Source organism: Balaenoptera physalus, assembly GCF_965194825.1.
Source record: "Balaenoptera physalus genome assembly, chromosome: 7".
Classification (NCBI taxonomy): Eukaryota; Metazoa; Chordata; class Mammalia; order Artiodactyla; family Balaenopteridae; genus Balaenoptera; species Balaenoptera physalus.
This window is the reverse complement of record NC_138886.1, coordinates 115,991,989-116,005,324: the sequence shown is the minus strand read 5'-3', so window position 1 is coordinate 116,005,324 and position 13,336 is coordinate 115,991,989.

The following is a 13,336-nucleotide window of genomic DNA, read 5'->3' as shown; positions in this document are numbered from 1 at the left end:
TGGACCTTCTGGTTCTGGTTCTAGAGAGCAGGCCTGTATCTGTCCGGCTGCCCCCAGGGAAGAGGCTCGCTCCCTCCTTTAGGGATGGCGGGGCCAGGACACCTAAGGCTTGGCCTCCAGACTCCCCTCCCAGGCCTTCAAACCCTTCCCCCAATCCGGGTGATAACCGTGAATTGCTAATGCTTACTGAGGGTCTTCCGCGTGCTGGGCACTTAAATTCCGCCAGACAGTAAGACCCTCCAGGACCACAGTCTCATGAGATCCCGTTTTTTAGTTGTAATATCAAGTACAGCAAGTCCCCTACATATGAACCTTCAAGTTGCGAGCTTTCAAAGGTGCGAACGTGCACTCGCATGTCATCACGTAAGTTAGCTCACGTGTCTGATGTACATTGTCACGTGGCGTGCATCCTCTACAAGTGGTTGTGCTTTTGTGTACTTTACTGTACATGACTGTATAGAGTACAGTAGTACAGTATCTTTATTTCAAACCCAGGCTGTCTGGAAGCAAGCATAAAAGCAGCAGTGATGTAGCTGGTACTACTGTACTTTTCAAGGTACTGTATTGTAAGCTAAACAATTAAAACTTTTTTTTAAAATTAATTTATTTATTTATTTTTGGCTGTGTTGGGTCTTCGTTTCTGCGCGAGGGCTTTCTCTAGTTGTGGCAAGCGGGGGCCACTCTTCATCGCAGTGCGCGGGCCTCTCACTATCGTGGCCTCTCTTGTTGCGGAGCACAGGCTTCAGGCGCGCAGTCTCAGTAGTTGTGGCTCACGGGCCTAGTTGCCCCACGGCATGTGGGATCTTCCCAGACCAGGGCTTGAACCCGTGTCCCCTGCATTAGCAGGCAGATTCTCAACCATTGCGCCACCAGGGAAGCCCCCCAAAACATTTTTAAACATTAAAAATGTTTATTTTTTGTGTTTGTGTTTTTATGTATTTTCTGTGTGAAAAGTACTATAAACCTATTACGGTACAGTACTATATAACCGATTGTGTTAGTTAGGTACCTAGGCTAACTTTGTGGGACTTACAAACAAATTGGACTTACGAACGCACTCTTGGAAGGGAACTCGTTCGTATGTAGGGGAATGACCGTATGGGCAAGAGTGCTGGTCAACAGGAGCTGTCACCCCTTGCTGGGAGCAGTGAAAATTGAAACAAACTTTTTTGGGGGGAGATCGGGCTCCACGGCTCAAAACACGTTAAAACCATGACCCCCAAATACTCCAGTTCTTCTCCCTGACCCTCCCTTCTGCTTCCAAACCTCTTCTTGACCCAGCTCCAAATCCCAGCTCCACATTAAAGCTTTACTCTTGCTTCTGGCCCATTTTGGCATTTGGCTTTCCCACTGTTTGATATTTAACCCTAGATTCTTTTATAGAATTCCTCCTTGGACCCCAGCGTTTGACTCTTCCCAGTCCAGACAGGCTGTGCTTGGACTTGCGCAAGTTGTGGCCCTCACATCCAAGCTCAGAGCCCCGTCACACGGCTGTCACTGTGGCCAGGACACCGATGGTCGGTAAATCAGCAAGTAAAAAAGCCTGAGGGTTTGGGGTCTCAATCTAACTGGAGAACAAAACGCTCAGACTATTTCTAAGGAAAAAACCAGCAGCTTCATCAACTAGTGCTGGGAATATTAGGCTTATACACACACACCCAGCTCATAAACCCCTCAAGCCCACCCTTAATGTTTAATTTCCCCTTCTTAACCAAGTTATACCTGGAGGCTCACGTTGGGGGCTGAGCAGGGCATAAACGTGACTTGCTCTGTCTCCCATCTCCCTAAGGATGTACACAGGGGCCTGGGCCCCAGGAGAACACAAGGGATGCCCCCGCCTCCTCCACCGAGAGGGCGCTGGCCAAGCTCCCGTGGATGTGACCCGTCGCTGGGCCCACATTCCTCAAGTCCAGAGACCTGGGTTCTTCCCTTCCCAGCTGTGCCGCCTGGGGCGAGTCATTTCACCTTTGCAGGCTTCAGCTTCTCGTCTGTAGCAGATGTGAGGAGCCCTGCCCCTCCCTCCCAAGTGGGGGGACCGCAGACATCATCAGGACGGGCCCCCTTCACGCTCGGCACAGCCTGACAACATCTCCAGGCTTCCAAGCAGAGTCTCTCGGGCTCCAGCCTCTCCTTCCGAGCCCTGGATGTGGGGACGTGGAGCAGTGTGTTTATTCCTCTGGCCTCAGGTTGGTTCGTCGCTGCTGGTCTCCCATGTGCCCGTCTCCAGGCTTTTACTTCACAAATAGCAGTAAGGACTCAAAACGGGCCTCGTGAGCAGCTAGGTCGGTGGCATCGAGACCGTGAACGTTGGACACAGCAGCAAGGAACACGGGGCAGGGAGACATGGTCTAGGATTATAAAATAATTATAATGCCAGAGGGACCCGAGACACGTCTCCAGACCATGAGGTACTTGAGGGCAGAAGTGAGCACTTACTGTGTTTCGTTTCCTTTAAGACAAGCAGAGTCCCTGGCACTCGCTAACCTATTGCAGAAGCCGCAGCGTGAAGGCCGACAGGGCTGGGAAAGGAGGGAACGTCGGCAGCAGGGCCGTCCCACCCAGAGTGCCTGGTAGGCAGAGCGGAGGAAGGTTTACACGCCTGTTGGACGCACCCCTCAAGCTTGGCCACTTTGCATCCTCGCTTCCAGGCCACGGTGATGATGTGGGCCCCTGGGATTACTCTCATTACTCTGATTGGCTGCCACCCTTCCCGGGTGATCTGGGCACCCGGGCATCCCCAGCCACGCCGCAATCGTGGCTGTGACCCCTGCTCCTAGGTCCTCATGGCTGCCCACCCATCCGATCTGCTCAGAGCTGCTGGCCCAACCCAGCCGCAGGCACAGCCGTGACGACGGTGACTTCTCAGGGCGGGCGGGCTGAGGGCTGCAGAGAAGCTGTCAGCTGGGGTATTATTGTCCAGATGTGGGAGGCCACTTATCTGGGACGCCCACACGGGGAAATGAGATAGTTTGCAGCACTTTTCCCACCAATAGTCTTATCTTGACTGGAAAGAAGATTGCATTTGTGTGTGAAGACGTGTGTGTGTGATTTTACAAATTCCCGTGAATGCCTGTTTGAGTGATTTTCACTCCATGACTTCTGACCATATGGATTATGTTTGTGTGATTTTATGACTTGAATACAAAGTATGAGTCTCTGAAGTGTGTCTGTGTTTGGTGTGTCGGAAGAGAAGTCGATGGCACAAAGGGATGGAGAAGTGGGAGAGTAGTATGAAACAGCGTCAGGGAAAACATTTAAAAGAGGAAAACAACCGGTTTTGGTGAAAGGATGAAGAAATAGGTATTGTTATCATTTTTTTAAATTGATATATAGTTGATGTGCAGTATTATGTTGGCTTTTGGTGTACTACATAATGACTTGACATTTGCATATATTATGAAATGATCACCGCAATGAGTCTGGTAATCCTCTGTCCTCATACAAAGTTATTACTATGTGTGTGTATATATATATATATAATTATTATTATTATTTTTTTGCTGCGTTGGGTCTTCATTGCTGCACGCGGACTTTCTCTAGTTGCGGTGAGCAGGGGCTACACTTCGTTGCAGTGTATGGGCTTCTTATTGCAGTGGCTTCTCTTGTTCCAGAGCATGGGCTCTAGGCGTACGAGCTCAGTAGTTGTGGCGCACGAGCTCAGTTGCTCCGCGGCATGTGGGACCTTCCCAGACCAGGGCTCAAACCCGTGTCTCCTGCATTGGCAGGCAGATTCTTAACCACTGTGCCACCAGGGAAGTCATGGTATTACAGTATTAATGGCCATATTCCTTATGCTGTATATTAACATCCCTATGACTTATTTATTATGTAACTCGAGGTTTGTACCTCTTATTCCCCTACACCTATTTCACACACACACCCCACTACCCTCCCTTTTGACAACCACCTGTTTATTTTCTGTATCTATGAGTCTTTTTGTTTTGTTTCTTTGTTTCGTTTTTTAGATTCCACATTTAGTGAGATAATGTGGTATTTGCCCTGTCTGACTTATTTCACTCAGCATAATATCCTCTGAATCCATTAATGTTGTTGCAAATGGCCAGGTTCCATTTTTTATGGCTGAGTAATACTCCATCGTGCATATATATGTGTGTGTGTGTGTGTGTGTGTGTGTGTGTGTGTGTGTCTACCACATCTTCTTTATTCATTCATCTCTCAATAGACACTGAGGTTGCTTCCATATCTTGGTTATTGTAAATAATGCTGCAATAAACATTGGAGTACATATATCTTTTCAAATTAATGTTTTTGTTTTCGGTGGGTAAATACCTAGAAGTGGGATTACTAGATCATACAGTAGTCATATTTTTAACTTTTTGAGGAAACTCCATACTGTTTTCCATAGTGACTATACCAATTTACAATCCCACCAACAGTGCACAAATGTTCCCTTTTTCTCCACATCCTTGTCAACACTTGTTATTTGTTTTCTTTTTGATGATAGCCATTCTGACAGGTGTGAAGTGGTATCTCATTGTTTTGATCTGCATTTCCCTGATGATAAGTGATGTTGAGCATCTTTCCATGTGTCTGTTGGCCATCTGTATGTCTTCTTTGGAAAAATGTCTATTCAGGTACTCTGCTCATTTTTTAGTTGGGTTGTTTGGGGTTTTTTTCTATAGAGTTGTATGACTTCTTTGTATATTTTGAATATCAACCCCTTATGAGATATATGATTTGCAAATATCTTCTCCCATTCAGTAGGCTACCTTTTCAACTGTTGATAGTTTGCTTCACCGTGCAAAAGTTTTTTGTCTTTTTTTTGGCTGCGTTGGGTCTTCGCTGCTGCGCATGGGCTTTCTCTAGTTGCAGCGAGCAGGGGCTACACTTTGTTGCGGTGCGTGGGCTTCTCATTGCGGTGGCTTCTCTTGTTGCGGAGCACGGGCTCTAGGCACGCAGGCTTCAGTAGTTGTGGCACATGGGCTCAGTAGTTGTGGCTCGCAGGCTCTAGAGCACAGGCTCAGTAGTTGTGGTGCACAGGCTTAGTTGCTCCACGGCATGTGGGATCTTCCCGGACCAGGGCTCAAACCTGTGTCCCCAGCATTGGCAGGCGGATTCTTAACCACTGCGCCACCAGGGAAGCCCTAAATTTATTTTTAAATCCTGTTTAGGACTGTGTTTATTGAATCTAAGGCTACTTGTCTTTCATTAATTCTGGAAAATTCTTAGATACTACCCCTTCCAATATTGCCTCTTCAAATAATGCATTTTTTTAAAATTAAGGAACATTTCCCTTGACTTTTTTAAAATTTTATTTATTTATTTATTTATTTATTTATGGCTGTGTTGGGTCTTCGTTTCTGTGCAAGGGCTTTCTCTAGTTGCGGCAAGTGGGGGCCACTCTTCATCGCGGTGCGCGGGCCTCTCACTATCGCGGCCTCTCTTGTTGTGGAGCACAGGCTCAGCAATTGTGGCTCACGGGCCTAGTCGCTCCGTGGCATGTGGGATCTTCCCAGACCAGGGCTCGAACCCGTGTCCCCTGCATTGGCAGGCAGATTCTCCACCACTGCGCCACCAGGGAAGCCCAAATAATGCATTTTTTGCATTCCCACCTTGTACTTTAGTTTAACCTGAGAGAAGGATTTAGGTGCAAGTAGTTTATTCAGGAAGTGATCTCAGTGACCAGAAATAGTGAGGTATGGAGAGTGAAGCAGGAAATTCAAAAAAGTCTGCATTATTAAACTAGTTACCACTGTGACCAACTGGGACTCAATCCTGCAGCAGATTCTTTGGAGAACTTTATAGCATACACCCCCAATTGTTTCAACAAAGGACAATTTAATTGAGACATTTATTTACTTACTCCCATCCTCCACTGACTGAGGGCTGCTACTGGAAGTGTTAGCACCTTCAAACTTCCAGCCTGTGCTTACGTGTAAACTGAGTGGGCTTTTGCGGTGTTGGTGAAAGCCCAGGGTCAGAACAGAGACAGTGGCACATGGTTGAGAAAGGATGTTGGCACTGTGCTTGGAATTACCCACCACCGCTGCTCTAAGTCAGGTGGGTCCAGGGACTAGCACAGGGCACCACCAACATCATCTTCAGATTTATAGTGAAACTTCTCATTCCATCTTTCATGCCTCTTAAACTCACTTTTATATTTTCCATCTCTTTTTTGTTCTGGGCCTCATTTGTCAAAGTTTCCTCAGACCTGTTTTCTCATTTGCTAATTTTCTCTTTACCCATATCTAAACTGCTATTCTTTTGTATATAGTATGTTTTAATGGTTTCTAGTTCTTCTTTCATCTCTAAGATGTTTATTTTCTTTTAGATTGTCCCATTATCTCACTCTCTTGGGTGGTAATCCTGCTGTTTCTCTATCATGGTCAGTGATTTTCCTGTGTTTTGTAATTTATTACTATGAAACTATTTTCAGTGAGGATTCACCCTACCCCATCCCCTGTCTCTCCACTCTACTGTGGGAACCAATGCACTCTGAGAAGAGGATTGTTCCTCCAAGTAGAATTTTATTTGATTCTGCCAAACGCTCCAGGGGTACCATAAACTTGGGACAAATTTTTTTCATTGTGGTAAAATATACATAATATAAAATTTACCATTTTAATCATTTTTAAGTGTACAGTTGAATGGCATTAAGTACATTCACATTGTTGTGCAACCATCACCACCATCCATCTCCCAGAACTTTTTCATCATCCCAAACTGAAGCTCTGTCCCCATTAAACACTAACTCCGTACTCTCCCCTCCCCTCTGCTGCTGGTAAACACCATTCTATTAGTTTGACTCTATGTCTCTATGAATTTGACTACTCTAGGCACCTCACAGAAGTGGGATCGCACAATATCTGTCTCTTTTGTGACTGGCTTATTTCACTCAGTGTAATGTCTTCAAGGTTCATCCACATTGTATCACGTGTCAGAATTTCATTCCTTGTACAGCTAAGACTAATACAATGTTATACATTGATTATATCTCAATTTTAAAAATAAATAAAGAGAATATTGTTCCTTTTTAAGGCTGAATAATATTCCACTCTATGTATATGCCACATTTTGTTTATCCATTCACCCATGGATGGATAGTTGAGTTGCTGGGGATTGAATTTTAAGTGAATTTCTCAGCTGGAGTTTGGATTACCCTGGGAGATGTTTTCCCACCTAGAGCCCCAGGCACACAAAGTCTCCCTCACCAGTGGGTAGGCGATTTCTAGTCCCCCCTTTCACTGAGCAGGGGTCTCAAGTCCAGCTCCCCTTGTTCACAGGCCTGGGGCCTCATCACCTGTCCCCGTGAGAATGTTGAAACCCAAGCCTTTAGCCAGTCAGACCCATTTCCTGGTCAGAATCCACCCACCCAGACTCCAGGGCCCACAGCACCAGCTTTCACACCAGCACTCTGGCTTTCAATTCCCTCTTCACCCCCAGAAACTTGGCAGTTCCCTTTCTTGCTTTGAAGAAGTGGTTTTCAACCTTGGCTTATATGAGAATCAACTGGGGACATTTTAAAACTCCCAGGACACAACCAGACCCATCACATTCAAATCTCTGGTAGTGAAAAGTGAGTTTATTTCAATAAAAATATACTGTGTAAATAAACTACAAGAGGTACCCAAACATGTAAAAAATTATGAAGGTGAACCCGAATTGTCAAAATATGGTGATCCCTGCTGTAGCCCTGCTGACTTTGTTAGGCAACTTCTGGGTTATAGTCGCAACTGTGGGAAGCTGGGGTCTGTGATCCTCCCTAGGCTGCAACGTCAATCTGGAGATAGTACTGACTGTCAATTGTAACTACTTCCTTCAGCCTCCTACATGAGACCTTACGTACAAATCCCAGATTCGGTGCCAGTAACATTCTGACGTTTCACACCACATCTCCTTATGGAGACTGGACCATTCTTCAGCAACAACGAAGAAATGAGTCTGTTCAGTATCAAACCAGCAAATGCGTGTATCATCTTCATCTCGTCACCTCTACTGAACAGCGCCATTCATCTTTAGCCCATACATGAGTCTTTGGTTGCTATTCAATTATTTGCATCAACTGCGGTAAACCTGTTAATTATAATAGCAGCCAGCGAGTATTAATAACTTTTGCTATTTAAGCTGCTCTGCTGCCATCAGGGCCAAAAACCTGGACCCCAAATTTTACATTCTTATTTTTTATTGTCCTTACATACATGTAATTATACAATACACAGTGAATATATAACTTTCCTATATAATATAGTACAATAAACATATACTATATAATAATCATTACTATTATTATAACCTATCTTAAACGAAGAGATAAGTGCAGAAAAACACTCCATTATTACCTCATCCAGGATTTAATAGATGTTGGCACTTTGTCATATCAGCTTCAGATTTCTTTAAAGGAAAAAAATAATTATTACATATAGAGCTGAAACCCTTACCACACTCTCCATCTCTACCCTCCCCAGAGGTAACTTCTATCTTGAAGTTATGCTTGTCATTTGAAGGCATATTTCATACTTTTTCTGCATGTGCTTATATTCATGAATAACGTATGAATTGCATGCTTTTAAACTTCTTTACACACTAAATTGTGTTGGAATCAAGGGATGACTCGTTGCCCGGCGCACATGCAGTGCCTACACATTCCGGTAGATGTCGCTAGCGCTCCAGTCATGGGGATCCGGTTTCTCCGCTCTCAGCGCCGGGCTTGGGATTTCCTTCTGCGCAAGTTTTAACTCTCGTTTGCAGTTGGAAGCTGTCTACAGGCAAGATACCAAAGCAGCAGCACCGTAAGCAGTGAGACCTCCGATGATTTCTTTCAGTTCTTTCCCTAGAGGGAAGGCCTGTGAGCTCTGGGGTGCGCAGAATGCTTTCAGCAGCGCCAACATAGGCAGGCACGTTTGGTCCCTGGGCCTCGGTGCCAAACCCCTCTCACCACCCCCTCATCCCACCCCGAGAATCAGGGGTAGCAAATCGCCGCATCTCCCTGAGGCACTCCGGTCCTTTGATAGAGGCTCCCTGGGGGCTGCTCTGGGCAGAGGAAGGAAAGATTCCCTAACGCACGAGGACAGAGGGGAACTGGCCGCCTGCAGCCCGGTGTTCGCCATCCCAGAGGTGATGAGCTCTGGGGGGTCCTCCCGGCTCTAATCCATCTCCCACCCTCCCCAGGTGCTGTGTAGCAGCCCCCGGCGACTCGCAGGCCTGGGCCGTGACCATCTCCCATCGTGGTTACACGGGTTTCTATTTATCATTTTCTTTTTGAAGTGTCTGTGGCTTGAGTCCCAGGAAGGCTTAGCTGAGATGAAACCTCCTCGGTGGCGGATTCAGGGTCAGAGCACAGAGGTTGAGAAAATGTTTGGAGCATGATCAGGTCTTGGCTTTTCCTGAAACCACCGCCCAGATTAACCCCGGGTACCCTCCCACCCCATCCACAGCAGGGCCCTGAACACGGAAGAGCCAAATCGGATTACATGCTGGATCTGGTTCTTTTACTTTAACCTTTGCTTTCCGCTGCTTTTGTTCACTGAAAAGATACTGTGTATACATAATGGCCTGCCTCGGGGAACCCTGCCCCTCTGCCTGAATGTAGAACCAAAGTGCCTTTGTTCAGGGAAGCATCCGGACCCTGTCCACCTGTGGCAGGCTGCAAGAAAGAAGAAATTAACACATCCCCTCCCCGAGGCTGGCGATTCCAGGGGATATTTGCAAAACTTATGGCCTTTTTACTTTAACTTCCTCATCTCCTCCCCCTCTCTGTGCTATAAAAGAAACTGACATCCAAACCCCGGTAAGATGGTTATTTGGAGACTTTAGTCTGGCATCTTCTCGGTCCGCCGGCTTTCCCAATAAAGTCGTCTTCCTTGCCTCGACACCTCGTCTCCGATTTATTGGCCTGTCGAGCGGCAAGCAGAGCGAGCTTGGACTCGGTAACAAATGCCCGAGTCTACTCCCCCACATACTAAAATCTGCCAACAGATACAGCACATCGCGATGAAAAAGGAAAAAGTCCAGGGAAGGAAGTGCTGCCAGTTTGACATCTTCCCAGGAGTTACTGTGGCCAGTGGTCTTCCCAGCACACATCCGTGCGTCCTAACAACGGTTTGGCCTAGAGGCAGGGGCTCGGACCAACAGTAAGGCCCTGAGCCCAGGAGGCCCGGGCCCCTGTGGGATCCCCTGAGGGCCCCCTCCCGCTGGCCCCTCCCTGACCTGCCCCCTCTCTGGCCTCAGGGCCCTGGGGGAAGCCTGCCCAGGCCGTGGGAGTTTGGCTACCATTATCCGGCCCTTATCTGGGCCCACTTAGTTCAATGACCAGGAGCCGACCTGAGGGTCACGCCTGTCTCCAGGGAGCCAGTGCTATCTCGGTGACCTGCAGAAACCCTGGCGTGAGCTCATGTTTTCTGACGACAGAGAGGACCCCGCCGTATCGCTGCCCTGCATCCCCACCCCCAGCGTCTGGCGGGAGCCCGGCGGAGGCTCCACGGCTCCTCACTGAAATAGCAACGTTGATAACTGCGGCAGACAGAAACACATTGATGAATTTCCATTGAGAAAAGTGCCCCCTCCCCGCTGTGTTCACGAGGTCCCACTCCGGGGGACATTCGGGGCTCACAGGCGGGACCCTTTTCACAAGTGTCCTCAAAATTGTCCCCACCCCTGCCACCACCACCATGAAGTTGTGCTGCGACCCCAAACCCCTAGAAAAAGGATGTATCCAAGAATTCGTGCTGAAACGTACTTGTTCCTCGTTTAGGATAAGTAAGGATAGAAACTTTGTTTTCACCCGTCTGTATGGTCCAAACTCTGACACCAGCCAGCACACAGTGGGCTGCTCAGTACTGAGAGACTGGGTTTGATTGGACTGGGTAGGGCTGGAAGAACACAGGACTAGGAAGCAGGGTACTGCCTCCTTCCCCCCGGACTCCCTGGGGACTTGGGTAAGTTAGTTTCCTCTCTCTGGTCCACACAGAGTTACTTTACACCGTCTTAAAACCTTTGTTAACAGGAGCATTTAGTGCATTTACATCTAATGGGATTACTAACATATTTGAGTTTACATCTACCACTTCTTTTGTGATTTTCTTTTGTCTTGGCTGCTCTAAGTTTGTTTTTCTTTCTCTTCTGGGCATCATCACTTGACTCGATTAATTTTATCATTCCTTTTTTTTTTTTTCCACTCTACCACCTTGGAAGTTATAAGCCCTAATTTTATCATGATTACCCTGGAAATCACAGCATGCAGAGTTAACTACTTATCAAAGTGTAAAGTTGAACAATATGTTTATATCACTCCCAGACAATATAACATCCTATAACACTTTAATTCCACTTACCCCTCCAGCTGGCTTGCTATTGCTATATATGTCCGTTTTCCCAGTTCTTCTTTCAAATTAGTATTGTTGTTTGATACAGTGTATGTTCATTTACATTTACCCATATTTTCACTCACTTGCTTGGATCTCTATTATTGCAGCTCAGTCCTTCCATCTGGGATTGTTTTACTGTCAGCCTGTAGAATTCCCTTACATGGGTCTAATATTGAAAAATTCCTCTGGTCTTATTTATCTGAAAATGTCTTAATTTTGCTCTTATTCCTAAAAAAAAATTGTACTGTATAGAATTCTAGATTGGCAGTTATTTTCTTTCAGCACATTGAAAATATTGGATTACCTCCTAGATTCCATTATTACTGGTGTAATCATCTCTGTTTTTACTCCCTCTGGTGACTTTTAAGATTTTTTTTTCTTTGTCTCTGGTTTTCTGCAGTTTTAGTAAGATGTGTCTAGTGTGGATATATGTTTTCTTTATCCACCTAGGGATTTATTCTATTACACTTGAACCTGTGGATTGGGATCTCTTACCAATTCTGGGAATTCCTTAACTATTATTCCTTCAAAGATTGTCTCTCTTCTATTCTCTCTTGTCTCCTCCTGAGACTCCAGCTATACATATGTTAGACCCTCTTATTCTATCTTCTATATCGCTCACCCTTTCTTCTCCATTTTCCATTGTTTCGTCTCCCTGTGTTGCATTCCAGATGATTTCTTCTGGCTAATTTCCTATTCTTATACTTAGTTGTGTCTAATGGACTGTTATTTCCAGCCACTGAACTTTTAATTTTTGGTTATTGTACGTTTCATTCATAAACGTTCTGTTTGGTTCCTTTTAAGATCTGTTATGTCACTTTGGAAAATTTCCTGCAGATATTTTCAAGCTTCTCTTTTATTTCTTTAAGCATATTTAGTATACTTTTTGTGGGGATATACTTGGAATATTCAGACAGAGAGGAGAGCGACGTATTTGTGTGTCTGTTTCTATTATCTGTTCTTTATGCTGGTTCTCTTCATGGTACCTTGTTTTCTTTTGGTGCCAGTTTATCTTCTATTGTAAGCTGCTCATTATACTTGAAAAAATATTTAAAGCAATAATTTAAGATCTGGGGTCAAACTGCCATTCTCCAAAGAGGATTTTGCTTGCTTCTGCCAGGTATGTAGGGGCTATGCACCTCCAAAGCTGCCTTAAACTAAGTTCAAAGCTTAAGGTTCCTTGGACCACCCAGACAATGGGAATGCAATTTCTAACCCCCAGTAGGAAGGCTGTACATCAAGTTCACCCTTACTCTAGGGATGTAGCCCTTTGTGATGCCAGCATATTGTGGGAGAAATTTTCTATTAGACTTTCCAGTTTACATGGGCTTGGACTTTTATTTCTGTCCTCTATTATCCAACCCATGAGGCTGTCAGAGGAAAGTCCAGATTTGCCAGGATCAGCAAATGCCCTCAAGGCAAAAGTGGTTTCCAGATTCTGCTTACATCTCTAGGTACTTGTTTATACTTCAGTTTTGACCTGATAATTTGTTGCTGTTATATCCATACTCAAATGCTTTTAAGACTTTTTTTTTTTTCATTCCAGAATTTGTTGTTTTCTGGGGGGGGGGGGGATGGTATTTGGCCCAAATAACTTATCATTAACTTGCCATGGCCTGATGTCTTGAACTTATTTAACATTCATTTAATGAACGGTGGTTTCCGTCAACCAAAGAACATTCTGTCTGTCTCAGAGGACTATTTAAAGACAGTTAACTACCTACATCTTTGAAAGGACAGTTTTTGTGACTTCGTTCAAGATGTTTAAAACTAAAAGTAGTGTATCTTAATCTTTAACTTAACTGGATAATATGATTCCCAAAGTTTCTCATGTTATTTGATGTACATCAGTGTTTGCTACCTATTGCCACATAACAAATGATCACAATCTTAGCGACTTAAAAAGAACCATGTATTTATTATCTCACAGTGTCTGTACATTGAAGTCCAGGAACGGCTGACCTGAGTCCTCTGCTTCAGCTTCTCTCAGAAGGCTGCAATCAAGAGGTCAG